Here is a 13,904-nt window from a genome sequence, read left to right on the forward strand (position 1 = left end):
AACGAATATGTAGTATCACAAATGCAGATCCTCTTTGGCCAGTTGGGAAGATCTTTCAAATAGTTTCAGTAATATACTTACTTCAAACAGGTGAATTGTTAAATTTTGAACACATGTTTTATTAAGGGAATACTGTGTTATGTGACCTTGTTATATAATTTAGAACCATTTCTAAAAATGGCTGGATTTCTCGTAAATAAACTAAATTCCTACTTGATTTGAATATGCTGACTTTACTAGGGTTAATTTATCTCAGTATCTCTGTATTGAAAAAAAGTTTCTTTCTTTTTTCACTTAGAATATATCTGAGATAACACAAAAGCACTACTGAAGGAAAATAAATATAATCCACCAGGTTCCTTATATTAGATTTGTTTATTACTACAACAATATGTAAACAAAGAAATTTTTAAAAGTTTTCTAGACTGAGCAAAAGCTTTGCAGCAAAAATGTAACAGTGATTTAAGGCATTGTTCATTGTGCTTTTATTGTGTAAGTACAAAAGAAACAGGTCTGGTGGAAATAGGCAATTTGTGAGTATGTACAAGAATGAATATTATGTGTAAGGTAAAACTGCAAAAGAAAGGCTTCTCTTCTTTTTCCTAACTGTTTGAACTCTCTTGGGTTTGCTAGCTAATAAAGGATGATTGCAAGCGTAGCTTCTTAGACTTAGCTGTCAGGGAAGTGGAAAAAACTGCCCACTCAGAAAAGGCATGGCCTGGCTCAAGTGTAGTAAAATGGGGTCTAAGATCTACTGCTTTTAAAAGAGAGGTCTACAGTACCACTAAGCTTAAGATAAATGCGAACCAGAATGACCCTTTAGTCACAATACTAGGAAACAGTAAGCAACTTCTGTTCTAGACAAGTGTCTCTCATATGTAAATTTTTACTTATTACAAATGGAATAATCTGAGTTCTTTAAATTAAAATGAAAATATGGATTCAAAAGCCTCAAATTACACCCTGAAAATGGATATAACTCTAGGTAAGTGAAATACAATCCCAAATATTATTTTGTTCTTATGATAGTAACCATTCTTTTGTGTAAATCTCAAGTAAGAAAGCTCAGGTGTCTTACTAGAGCTTAGGACCAGATACCGAAGCCTGTCTCCACATAACTGGGATGCTTGAAACCTGTTTGGTTTGGGTGCTAATTAATTTTCTAGCTTGCTACAGGTTTGCCAACTTACTGTAGATATCTGGCAATTGTTTTGTATTTAGAACAAAATTCGCAAATACAGGAACTGGATATTGTTCATATGACTTGCACAAAGGAGGAATCATGATGGAGTAATGACATCTGAAGTGCTTTTGGGTGATCTTAAGCATGTTGCAGAAGTTTGTTTTAGTCTTCCTAATTCAAACTCAGAATTCCATTGAAGCCTTTTTAGGTTTTTTTCCTTGTTTCTTTTTGCCTTGCAATCTCATCAGATCCTTCTACCCAGAGCTGATCCTATCTATTATTTTCCTGATCCTCCTCTTTGATCAAAGTTTTCCTGTCTATGACTTCCAAATGTCTTTGTATGTTATCTTTCAAGTGATTCTCATTACTGGTTCTCAAATCAACAGACTGCCTGACAGGAGAGCTGCTCTAAGTTGCATGTATGCTCTCTGAAGCTTCCCTGCATATGAAAATGTGCTGCTTTGTACTCTAAGGAGACTTATTGTTCCATTTATTTCTGAAAAGCGAGCAGCATGCAGCAAAGTGACTGGCAATTTGATGACTGGGGTGTTAAGCAGAGATCTGGATGGAGGGGCTGGGAGAGGAAGAGATGTTTGAAGAAGAAACTCTGAATCCTCTGCTGAATATGTTGGAAAGCATTTTAAAGATCAAAAGTCTATGGGCAATTAATTAATACTGTGGTGAGATGACACTGGCTGGATAGCAGGTGCTTGCTAAAGCTGCTCTATCACTCCCCTCCTCAGCTGGACAGGGGAGAGAAAATACAATGAAAGGCTCGTGGATGAAGATAAGGACAGGGAGAGATCACTTACCAATTACTGTCATGGGAAACTAGATTAGCATTCTTACATTGACAAGGTGGTACGGGAGGTTCAGCTTTTTTACCTGAAGACAAATCACTGAATAACTGTCTTTAATAATGTCTTTAATGTCTCACGCCATGCTGTAAGGCCACCAACTGCTTGATATGCTGGTTTTAGGTAGGCCTCCATTTTGACGTCTTCTATTTCTGCATTCTCCTGTGAAGTGTTTCTGGAAATGATAGTGAAATCAAATTGGAATCAGGCAACGTACATCTGTAGGAAGAAGGATATGTCCAAAGCAGACAGCTAAGGTGCTGGTGCAGGAACACATGATGTTATAGTTGTGGTCCTGGTGACATCTTTCCAGGTCATGTGTTTCTCATACCAGGGAGTTTTGATATTTGTGATGAAACCTTTAAGATGTAAGATCACACATCTGAGTCAGAAATCTTTGGGGCTTTTACTTAGTACTGAGAAATTCAATTCTCACTGGTAGTGACAGATGAGAAATGACAGTTCTGATAAGGAAACTCTTTGTTTCCTGCAAGCTGGGGACTGCAAAGCACAAGTGAGGCATAATGTGTTTCTTTATGTACATGGTGGGTTGACCCTGGATGGATGCCAGGTGTCCACCAAAGCTGCTCTGTCACTCCCCTATGTCAGCTGGACAGGGGAGAAAAAATATAACAAAAGGCTCATGGGTCAGGATAAGGACAGGAAGAGAACACTCACCAACTACCACATGGGCAAAACAGACACTACTTGGGGAAAATTAATTTTATTTTATTACCAATCAAATCAGAGTAGGGTAATGAGAAATAAAACTAAATCTTAAAAACATCTTCCCACCACCTCTTCCTCCTTCCTGGGCTCAACTTCATTCCTAATTTTCTTTACCTCTTTCCACCCACCAAGCAGCACATGGGGATGGGAAATGGGGGTTGTGGTCGGTTCATCACACGTTGTCTCTGCCGCTCCTTCCTCCTCGTGGGGAGGACTCCTCACACTCTTCCCCTGCTCCAGCGTGGGGTCCTTCACACGGGAGACAGTTCTCCATGAACTTCTCCAGCATGAGTCCTTCCCACAGGCTGCAGGTCTTCATGCACTGCTCCAGCCTGGGTCCTTTCCTCGGGGTGCAGCCCTTCAGGAACAGACTGCTCCAGCGTGGGTCTCCTGCAGGGTCACAAGTCCTGCCAGCAAACATGCTCCAGCCTGGGCTTCTTTCTCCATGGGTCCACAGGTCCTGCCAGGAGTTTACTGGGCTTCCCATGGGGTCACAGTCTCCTTTGGGCATCCACTTGCTCCAGCATATGGTCCTCCACAGGCTGCAGGTAGAGATCTACAACTACCTGAAAGGGGGTTGTGGCGATGAGGGTGTTGGTCTCTTCTCCCAAGTAACTAGTGATAGGACAAGAGGAAATGGCCTCAAGTTGCGCCAGGGGAGGTTTAGATTGGATATTAGGAAAAATTTCTTCACTGAGAGGGTGGTCAGGCATTGGAACAGGCTGCCCAGGGAGGTGGTGGAGTCGCCATCCCTGGAAGTGTTCAAAAAACGTGTGGATGTGGCACTTCAGGACATGGTTTAGGGGACATGGTGGTTTTGGATTAATGGTTGGACTTGATGATCTTAAAGGTCCTTTCCAACCTAGTGATTCTGTGATTCTGTGATTCTGTGATCTGCTCCACCATGGAGCTCCATGGGCAGCAGGGGCACAGCCGGCCTCACCATGGTCCTCACCATGGGCTGCAGGGGAATCTCTGCTCCAGCGCCTGCAGCACCTCCTCCCCCTCCTTCTCCACTGAACTTGGTGTCTGCAGAGTTGTTTCTTTCACTCCTCTCTCCAGCTGCAGTTGTGCAGTTTTCTTTTTCCCCGTTCTTCAATACGTTATCCCAGAGGCACACGGAAGCAAAGGGAAAAAAAAAATTATTCTTTAGTTCCCATCAGCTGGTGATGTCCAGCCACTTCCGAGGAAGTAGAGCTTCAGTACCTATAGTGGTTGCTCCGGAAGACAAATGCCATAATAACGAATGCCATCTCCCCCCCTGCCGCTTTCCCTTAGCTTTTACTCCTGAGCTGACGTCATATGGTATGGAATATCCCTCTGACCAGTTTGGGTCAGCTGTCCTGGCTGTGTCCCCTCCCAAGATCTTGCCCACCCCCAGCCTGCTGGTGGGGGGGAATGGAGAGACAGCCTTGATGCTGTGCGAGCACTGCTCAGCAACAGCCCAAACACCGGGGTGGTATCAACACCTTTCCGGCTGCCGATGCACAGCGCTATGAGGGGCTGCTGTGGGGAAAATTAACTCCATCTCAGCCAGACCCAATACAAACTCTAGGGAAAGGACTGACATCAGGGCAAATCTCTTCAGAAATTATTGTCTTTTACTATCTTTTACTATCTTATAATTATCTATCTTACAGGTTTCAGATAATACTTTGCCTTAAAAGATGCATATTAGTCTGCTGACTTTTCAGGTGTGTTCTTGACTATTTATAAAGTCCTTTTAACCAGAAAATGTAAACCAGAGGGCAGTTGCATAGTGTGTAATGCTAATGACTAAGTGGAGAGTCAGCTGTCTTAACTTCTGACTTTTAAAAGTTAGGTCTGTAGACTAACTTACTCATCTGCAGTTCCCTCTTCAGGCAGAAGAAAGAGAGAAATGTGCCTCTGAAGGGTCACTGATCCATTTTCAGATAGACTTCTGCAGATGTTGTCTAGAAATCCAAGTCTAACTTCATTTTATCTAGACTCAGGCTCCCTCTATAGTCAATCTGTCTGAACATTGAGAAACTCATGTCTCAGTAAACGCAACAGGTATCACTGGCAAGCAGACACAAGGCATGTGTCGCAATGCTCACTGTTTGTCTGAATTCAGAACTGGTCATCTGAAATGCAGATATGCTCTAAAAAAAAAGTCAACCAGAGCTGGGACCTCTGTTTCTACAATGAAACAAAAATGATAAACTCTGACATAGGGTTGAGTGAAGGAGCAAGAATTCAGATATACTTACTGCTTTGTCTAGATGGAAGTTTACATGCTGCTCTGTTCAACCTGCAGGATAATTGGGATGCTCTTTTACATTGCTTGTGTCTCCCAGTGAGCTGTGTATGGAGCTAAAGAATGTGACTTTTGGGTTTGGGATTTTGCATTAGAGGCCAGGTACCTTCAAGTGGGGTGATACAGTCTTCTACTGATCCCCTAAGGGCATGCTGGAATCTGAAAACCAAGGAATTTAATTACCTGGTGAGCAAAGCCTGAACTTCATCAGCTTTCAGATGAGCAAAATTTAATTAAGAATATTCCATATGCAGTGAAGGAGCAAAAGAATCAGACTAGAAACTCTGTACACAGCAAAGCTTCCCAGATGTGATGAGTCGGAGTGAACTGATTCTGGAATCTTTTTTTTTTTTTTTTTGTTACTGACTTTTGAGTTCAGACACATATAATGACAGATGAAACAGAAAACAAGTAATTTCTGATTGTATCAGAAATGGTGTGGCCAACAGGAGTAGGGAAGTGATTCTCCTCCTGTACTCGGCACTGGTGAGGCCACACCTCGAATCCTGTGTTCAGTTTTGGGCCCCTCACTACAAGAAGGATGTTGAGGTGCTCGAGCGTGTCCAGAGAAGGGCAACGAAGCTGGTGAGGGGTCTAGAGCACAAGTCTTACACGGAGCGGCTGAGGGAACTGGGGTTGTTCAGTCTGGAGAAGAGGAGGCTGAGGGGAGACCTTATCGCTCTCTACAGCTACCTGAAAGGGGGTTGTGGTGAGGTGGGTGTTGGTCTCTTCTCCCAAGTAACTAGCGATAGGCCAAGAGGAAATGGCCTCAAGTTGTGCCGGGGGAATTTTAGATTGGATGTTAGGAAAAATTTCTTCACTGAAAGGGTTGTCAAGTGCTGGAACAGGCTGCCCAGGGGGGTGGTTGAGTCATCATCCCTGAAGGTATTTAAGAGATGGGTAGATGTGATGCTTAGGGACATGGTTTAGTGATGGCCTTGGCAGTTCTAGGTTAACGGTTGGAGTCAATAATCTTAAAGGTGTAAATGATTCTATGATTCTGTGTGTGTCACTGAAGACTGTCGTCTCTGTTCCACTGAATGTGCTAATGTCCCCAAAAGAATGTGGGCAAAAAAGCAAACCAGAATATTTGTATCATTTCTCACCATTGACTTAGCTTCATATAGAATTTAGATAAACACCAAAAAGGAAGGTGGGATTAATTGTTCATTAGTAGAAAACTAAAAGCACTATTTTCTAGACAGGTATTACGTAGTTCATATGCATGCTTTGGACCGGGGGAAAAACATAATAAAGAGAGCAGCAGCAAAGCAATATAGTCAAATAGTAGAGTATCTCTGTATTCTGGGAGTGGGACAGTGTTTTGAAATTTCAACCATAATGCACAGGCACAGAGATGCCTCTGAGGCTGCTTCATATGGGGTTTGAAACAGCATACCTTGACAAAGCTCCATTTGGCACAAAATACAGCAGCTACTTGGTAGCTAGAATCAGATCCCACAGGAGAGTTTTGCACGGGCACCTCTCCGGACATAGAGGTATCACAAGGTATTTGATGTAAACCCCCCTGAGACTGATATGAACTACCTCAGAAGGCTGTCCTCCAGCTGTGACTAGGAGTTTTGGGGGCAACAAGTCTAACTGTAATAACCTGAGGTAAGGATACACTCACTGTACGAGACAGCAATTTCAGAGGACGTTTAGACTCCAGAACATCTTCCAGTGAAAGGCTGAGTAATCATTGAACTAAGCACTTACAGACCTAAATGTAAAAATGAAGAGAATTCAATTTTCCTCTTTCCTTCTACATTCATAAAAAGAGATCTATAAATTAATCAAGCTACATTTCCTGCTGACTAGAAAGTAAGAAAAACACCCAGAAGCTATTGCAAGTACAGGTTTCTTTATGAGCATGAGGAGGTCTGAAATGTTAGTAATACAGACCATAGGAAAGAAACAAGAGGATGGGCAAATGACCATGGATAGATTCTGAAGACAAAGGTTGAAAGTACTTTATGGAGACAAATGGGAATCATGAGGACCCTTAAGAAATATTTCTTTTTTATTATTTTTATTTTTGGTGGGGCTTTTAGCTCTCTTTTACTTGAAATCATGATATTGAACGATTCAGGTAGTCCTTGGGCTTCCAAAATAGCAAATTTGCTATTAGTAGAGACAGAAAAGATGTTAATTGGAGCTTTGCCTTCAGTTTCCATATTGATACTTCGGGTATGCTTGTGCTTCCTGCTTTTCTGGAGTGCTGCGGCTTTTCGTTTTAGGCTCTTTGGTGGTAGTTCTGGCACCATGGTGCATGTCTCTCTCCAACCCTAGTGAGAAGTGACTATTTATGTTAAAACCTTTGATGGCTCTGCTATTATATTTTCTTGGTAATGCAATCACTGTCTCTTCTGCATCATCTTTCTTGGATGTACATTTACTTCCTGGGAAGTGGGATATTCTGGTAGGTGGGATGAGAGGGTTTTTCTTACTCCAGGTCTTCCAGGGCCATTCCTGTGCTCCTTGATAGGGATTTTTCTGTCAGTGGTGCTGCAGGCTTTTGCTCATCCACTGACATGATCCTTCCTGTATCAGAGGAATAAGTTTGGTGTTCCTCATTTTCTATCAGTAGGTGGGTCTCAATTTCTAGAGAAGCTGCTGCTTTGTAAATGGACTTTATGCTAATATAACACTTGTTGTTTCTTTCAGTATTTTTTCCTATAAAACTTGCCCACTTGCCTGAATGTGGATAAGAATGTGTAAGAACTGAAGAATAAAACCAGCCAAAAAGAAGTATAACATGGTGGTTCCCAGGAGTATTTTGTATACTCTGTTACTAAATTTGCCAGTTCTCACCTGTGAGCTGAGATGCAAAATTGCCATGGGAGAATGAAACGTTGAGTGTTCCTCTCACATCTAGAGGGGGAGCAGGCATGAGCTTGAGTCTGATATGTAAAGTCATTATGATTAATGGCTTATAAGCTTTGGATTACAGTAAAACAATTTTGTAGCTGTAGATTCAGAAATCAGTTTGGGGATAATTTTGATCTCTAATTTATCAGTAGATCAAGGCTGTGATTCTATCCTCTGCTCTTTTTTCTTTCTGCTGGTAAAAGGGTGGATAATAATTGAGCCAGACTGCTTCCCTGAGTATTTCCAAAACACGGTAGTGTCCTTGAGGGCTGATAAAGGGGCTTTATAGCAAGATTTCTCACACCGCTAGCAGCACATGATTGGGATGTTTAAGGTTTGTTTGGACCATTGGGATTTATTGCTAGGTAGAGCTTCTGCAAATTAGAACCACCTGGAAGCCTGACTAGACAAAAATATCAGAGCGCCAGAGATTTTCCTTGGAGATCTGTCTTTCTGCTGCATCTCTAAAGTATCTTTCCTATCCAGGCATTCTAGGCCAAAATGGTCAGATTTGTCATTCCCTTTTTCAGCCCAGTCCAGCACCGGGAACAGGTCTAGAATGGAAACTATGAAAACTAAACCCAGAAATAATCAAGGTGAGATGGTGACACTTCACAGCCAAGGTAAAGCTGAAAATCATGCACGATGGATTAAACCTCTAGGAGTCAATACTTACTACAGCATTAATACCTCCTGTCACTGTCTCTGCCCAAACTTCTAATGTTTCTGAGGTGAGAGCAGGAATTATTAAAACACAAGGTCTCAAAGAAATATCCTCCTATAATCCACTGGTTGTGGAAGAACCATCAGTCCTGGACAAAAGTAGATGTGACACAGTAATGGCAATCGGCCTGGATTGCATGATATAATGAGAGGTTGATGTATTTCAAAGTGAATGACACCCTGAAATAGTTCATAATGGAAAGGCAAAGAGATTACGATTAAGCTGTTTTCTGTTGCCTTTCTCTAAATGAGGCTTGTGACTTGGCTGGTCCTGAACACAATAAAAAAGAAGAAAAAACCCTCCCTCCCCCTAGAACTTCCGCTTCCCCCGTATTATAGTTCTAAGTACATTGTGTCCTTCCGACTAATTTTTTTCTTGTAGAGAAAATTGCAGAGCTGCTGCTTGCAAAATCTGTGATTACAGACGATCTCTCTCTCACTTGTCGCTATGTGCTGAACCGGCGCACTGCTGCTCTGCTCCTCCGTCCTGACCCCAAGGGCAGCCGTGTGCCTGCTGACTGCAAATCACTGCTCCGGACTCTGCCTATGCAGGGCCCTGTCTGTCTCAGCCTTGCCTACCTACAGAGCTCTCTTCACCATGAGATGTATCGTTTATTTTCCTTTCTTCAGGCCTGTTGTGGTTTAATCCCAGCTGGCAGCTAAGCACCACACAGCTGCTCACTCACTTGCTCCATGGTGGGATGGGGGAAAGCATGGGAAGGGTAAAAGTGAGAAAACCTGTGGGTTGCCATAAAGACAGTTTAACAGGTAAAGAAAAAGCTGAGCACAGAAGCAAAGCAAAGCAAAACAAGGAATCCATTCACCACCCCCCACGGGCAGGCAGGTGTTCAGCCATCTCCAGGGAAGCAGGGCTCCCGCACGCATAACGGTTACTTGGGAAGACAAACACGATCACTGCAAACGTGCCCCCTTCCTCCTTCTTCCCCCAGCTCTATATGCCGAGCATGACATCGTATGGTATGGAATATCGCTTTGGTCGGTTTGGGTTCAGCTGTCCCAGCTGTGTCCCCTCCCAACTTGTTTACTCCCAGGCTACTCGCTGGTGGGCTGGGGTGAGAAGTAGAAAAGGCCTTGACTCTGTGTGAGCGCTGCTCAGCAATAACAAAATCATCCCTGTGTTATCAACCCTGTTTTCAGCACGAGTCCAAATGCTGTGAAGAAAATTAACTCTACCCCAGCCAATACCAGCACAAGGCCTTATGGCAAGTGTGAAGTGTGATATTAGGTGTCCATGAAGGACAAAGTGGGAACCAGCAATGCAGCAGCGAGTTCCAGCGACTGCTACCTCTGGCTGTCCTTGTATGTGTTAAACTGACTCTTCTGAGTTGTTCGCTGTTACCTTACAGCTCTTGGCTCTCTACAGTGTGTATCTATGTATACATCCTAGCCGGCTGGGCTTTTTAATCACATAGCCTGTCTCCTTTTCCCAAAGCTAATCATCTCAGTGCGATAGGGGTATTCGAACTGGCACAGTTGTTGAGATGCATGGCTTACCTTCAGCAGGCAGGTAAACTCCAATCTTTCTTTGTCTTCGTCTTTGGCTAGTAACTAAAACCACAGTCAGACTTCTGCAGCTATCTTAAGGCTAACCTTACCTTATTATTGCCTTCTTAGACATTTATTTTGTTTATTCTTTTAAATAGGAAGGAAAGAATCCCTGCCAGGAACATGATGGACAATCTAAAGAATTATAATTATGGATATAGAGACATTATATAGCTTCTTAAATGTAACTAAGAAACTGGTGTCTTCATACAGGTACATTTGAGATATCAATCAGACTTTCTTCCTTATTAAAGTCAGTGCAATCTGAAAGATTGCAAAAGCCATCAGAAAATGAGACCTGCTTCTGTGATCGTTAAGTTTGCTGCAAACCTACAGGCATAATTTCATACTATCTTGCTGCTACCTCACTTCAATTAATGTGGCCAAATTCTGTTATATTATTAGGTTTCAGAAGACTGTGCAGAAAAAGAAAACTGGATTAAAACCAAAAAGGTTCCTAGCATCACTTTTTCTGCTTATCAATTGAAAACATAGCAATTTGTCATCTACACATCTAAATACCTGTTTTTTAATAAAAATACGTGCTTAGATTCATGAAGTCTGCAGTTGGGAAGTGCATGTAGGAAGGATCATTAAGGTTAATCAGATTTATGGACTCCAGACAGAGACAATGAAACAGTCTGACCTACAATAAATTCTGTAAGTATCCTAGTGAAAAATAATGCTAGTTTTTGATAAATAAATAACTAAATATAGCAATAACTTTAACAATTTATTAAAAAACATCGTTAAAATGTGAAAATGAGACATATGTGTTTTATGAGAAATTAATCGGTTAAATGCTTGCTTAAACTAAAGTATGCATTATTTATAAAAGCATAGGACTACCTGTGGTTTAGCATAGGCTTCAGTGCTTTGAATTTATGTCTCTTTACTACATTTTCTTCAAACTGCTACTGCATCCTCTCAGAGTAAGCTGTATATTTATAAGTTCAGCTTGGCAAGCCAAGCTGAAAATCAGTAGAGATATCTTTTTCTTCAGGTTTTATACAAAAAAGGACTTCTCTTTTTCATTGTAATGAGAACTCAAAATGAAGGGTAATTATAATGTATTTGTTTTTAGAGGTTTTCTTTTTCAATTTAAAGAGAAAATAAAGTAAATTTTGAAACAGCTTAGAAAAAAAAATACTCCTCAAAATCACTTGCTTCTTGCAGACAAGTGCAGGCAAGTAAGTGAGGTTTTGGGTTTCCTCTCATGCAGCGCGCTGCTTGCAGCCTTGCAGGAGTCACAGGTCAGGCTGGCTGCCTACGTGCACCACCAGGTACCTTCTGCCTGCAGCCTAGCCGGGCTTTTGAAGTGGGTGGATTACTGGGTACGAACATCTCTTTTTTCGAAAAACCTGAACTTTCTGTGGTTTTTCACCTGATTGTTGTATGGTCTCTTGAACACAGAATCACAGGGTGACTTGTCCTAGTGGAAGGTCAGGATCTAATAGCGATTTCTGGGAAATGTTTTTGTCTGTGACTGTAAGAGCACTGTTTGTGTTTCTCTCTGTTTACTCCAGTGAAAAAGAGCTTAGTGCCGTCTCATCTGTGGTCCTTCTATGCACTTACGTGGCTTCCATAGGCTTTTGTTTCCTATGATACAAACCCAATTTCTTATTGATTGGGTTTGATGTTGAGGAAAAATTACTCACAGTGTGTCTCTGTTGCTATTTTATCATAGCCTCCTATAATTTACTTTGAAATAAACATAGGTAAATAGTTGTTTTCTCCCTCCGCATTAGCAAGCCTACCTAGATATTAAATATATAGATATATAAAAACCTTTTACAGCATCTTTTATTCTCCATCATGACCATTTTATAGGACTATGACATCTCATTACTGTCATCAGTAAATAGGAGGAACCCAGCTGCTTAATATCTGAAGTAATGGATATTAATGGTTCTTTCCCCTGTGCAACACACACAAAAGGCAAACAAATGTTTTATAGTATGGGTATTTTTTTTTAAATTTCCTGCTAGGGGACTTTGTGAAGTGGGATTCCAAAGGCAGACAAGGGGAGAAGAAACTAGGGCAGGACCTAGATAGTAAGATGTCCATTCAGCTTGCTGCTCTGCAAACTTCTCCCAATATTTTTGTTGCTCCAGAGATCCTTAATCCATATGGGGACATCTTACTAAGAACAGAGAGAGGTGCCATTGGGAAGGGCATATGTGACAAATGGAGCAAACTGGGAGAAATAATGGTGAGACTATGAAGAAGAAAGTGCAAGTCATCTTCTTTTTGGTTAAGCCACTGTGACTTATTTAATTTGGGACAGGAAAGAAGGAATTAATCTCTGTGTCAGACAAGCTTGTGGAGGCTTTGAAAGTTTTTTGGAGAAATTTATCATTGCAAAGCCAAACTGACATTGGCTTAAGTGGGAGAGGCAGTTGTGGGATCATGGAATTGAAGGAGAAAAAAAGAAAGAATAACTTAGGAAGCTTGACGGCTACTACCCAAATTCGTGTTTTAAAATAAGAAATTGAAAAATCAAGCCAGCTGTCAATTAATGTTACAAACCAAATAGTACCTATGAAAATGTTCTTCATGTCTGCTGTTATTGCTGAGGCAGACCCCAGCTCCAGTGGGAGTTGTGCTGAACTAACAAGCTGCTCTGCAGTCGCTCAGTCTGGGCTGCTCCCTGCCTCAGCTGTACATGACCGCAACAGTGAACTGTGAGCCTCTGCACAATGCAGCAATGGGTATTGAAGGTGTAGTGACCTCCAAATTTCTTCCAACAGCAACTGATAGTCCGTACAAAATAGAGGTTCTTAAGATACATAAAAACAGAATAACAATCATCTGGTCATCTCATGCCCTGGGGCTTTCCTTTCCCAGTACATTCTGGTTGCATTGTTAGTTTCAAGCCTGAATGGGCAAAATGGTTGACTCACTCACTGCCTTCACCTCTTCTTGAACTTTGAGACAATGATGTCTTATTGTTCTGTAATATAAGTCTGCTTGACTTAAAAATCACTTCCTGTGGTACACAACAAATTGATTTGGTATGCATTTTGGACCATTTGAGTTTGGAGTTTTTTAATTGATTATTTACTTAGATTGCTCAGTTCAGGATCTCCCCCAACTTCCCACCCCACACAGACATGATAGCTTTATTGGTTAGAAAATAGTGAAATCACATTCTGTTTCGATTGCTTCTGGTTTTCAGATTTCAGATCTTCAAATTTTGCATTTCTTACTTTATTTGAATGTTCCCAAAATGTTTCTGTTGCTATGCACCATTTTATGATGAACAACTTGTCTGAATGAACTAAATCACAGTTCCTAACACTCTTTTTTGTTATACTGTAGCTCTTTAATGAAATGGCAAATCTAAGCTCTGATATTCCTTCAGTCCTCATCTGTGCTGCTGGAACTGCCAGGAGAGTTTCTGTTACTTGATAAAGCTTGGCATAATAATTCTGTGTCACTCTCAGTTCTCCAGCACATGTTTCTTTCAGATGAGGTTTGCGTAAAATCAACAGTGGTCCCATTGCTTTCAGTCCCCTGATTTCCTTCAGCCAGGCATGTATCTTGCTCTTCAGGCTTAACATCTAACAAAAACTCGTGATTCACCTTGTGAGCTTGTCTTGTCTTATAATGATTGTAGCTTGATTAGTTTTTACTTCTGACTGAACAAATTCTATTTTGGTTCATGTCAACTGTTCGGCCTGTTCAGGTCACTGGT

Source organism: Phaethon aethereus, assembly GCF_964289735.1.
Source record: "Phaethon aethereus genome assembly, chromosome: 2".
Taxonomy (NCBI): Eukaryota; Metazoa; Chordata; class Aves; order Phaethontiformes; family Phaethontidae; genus Phaethon; species Phaethon aethereus.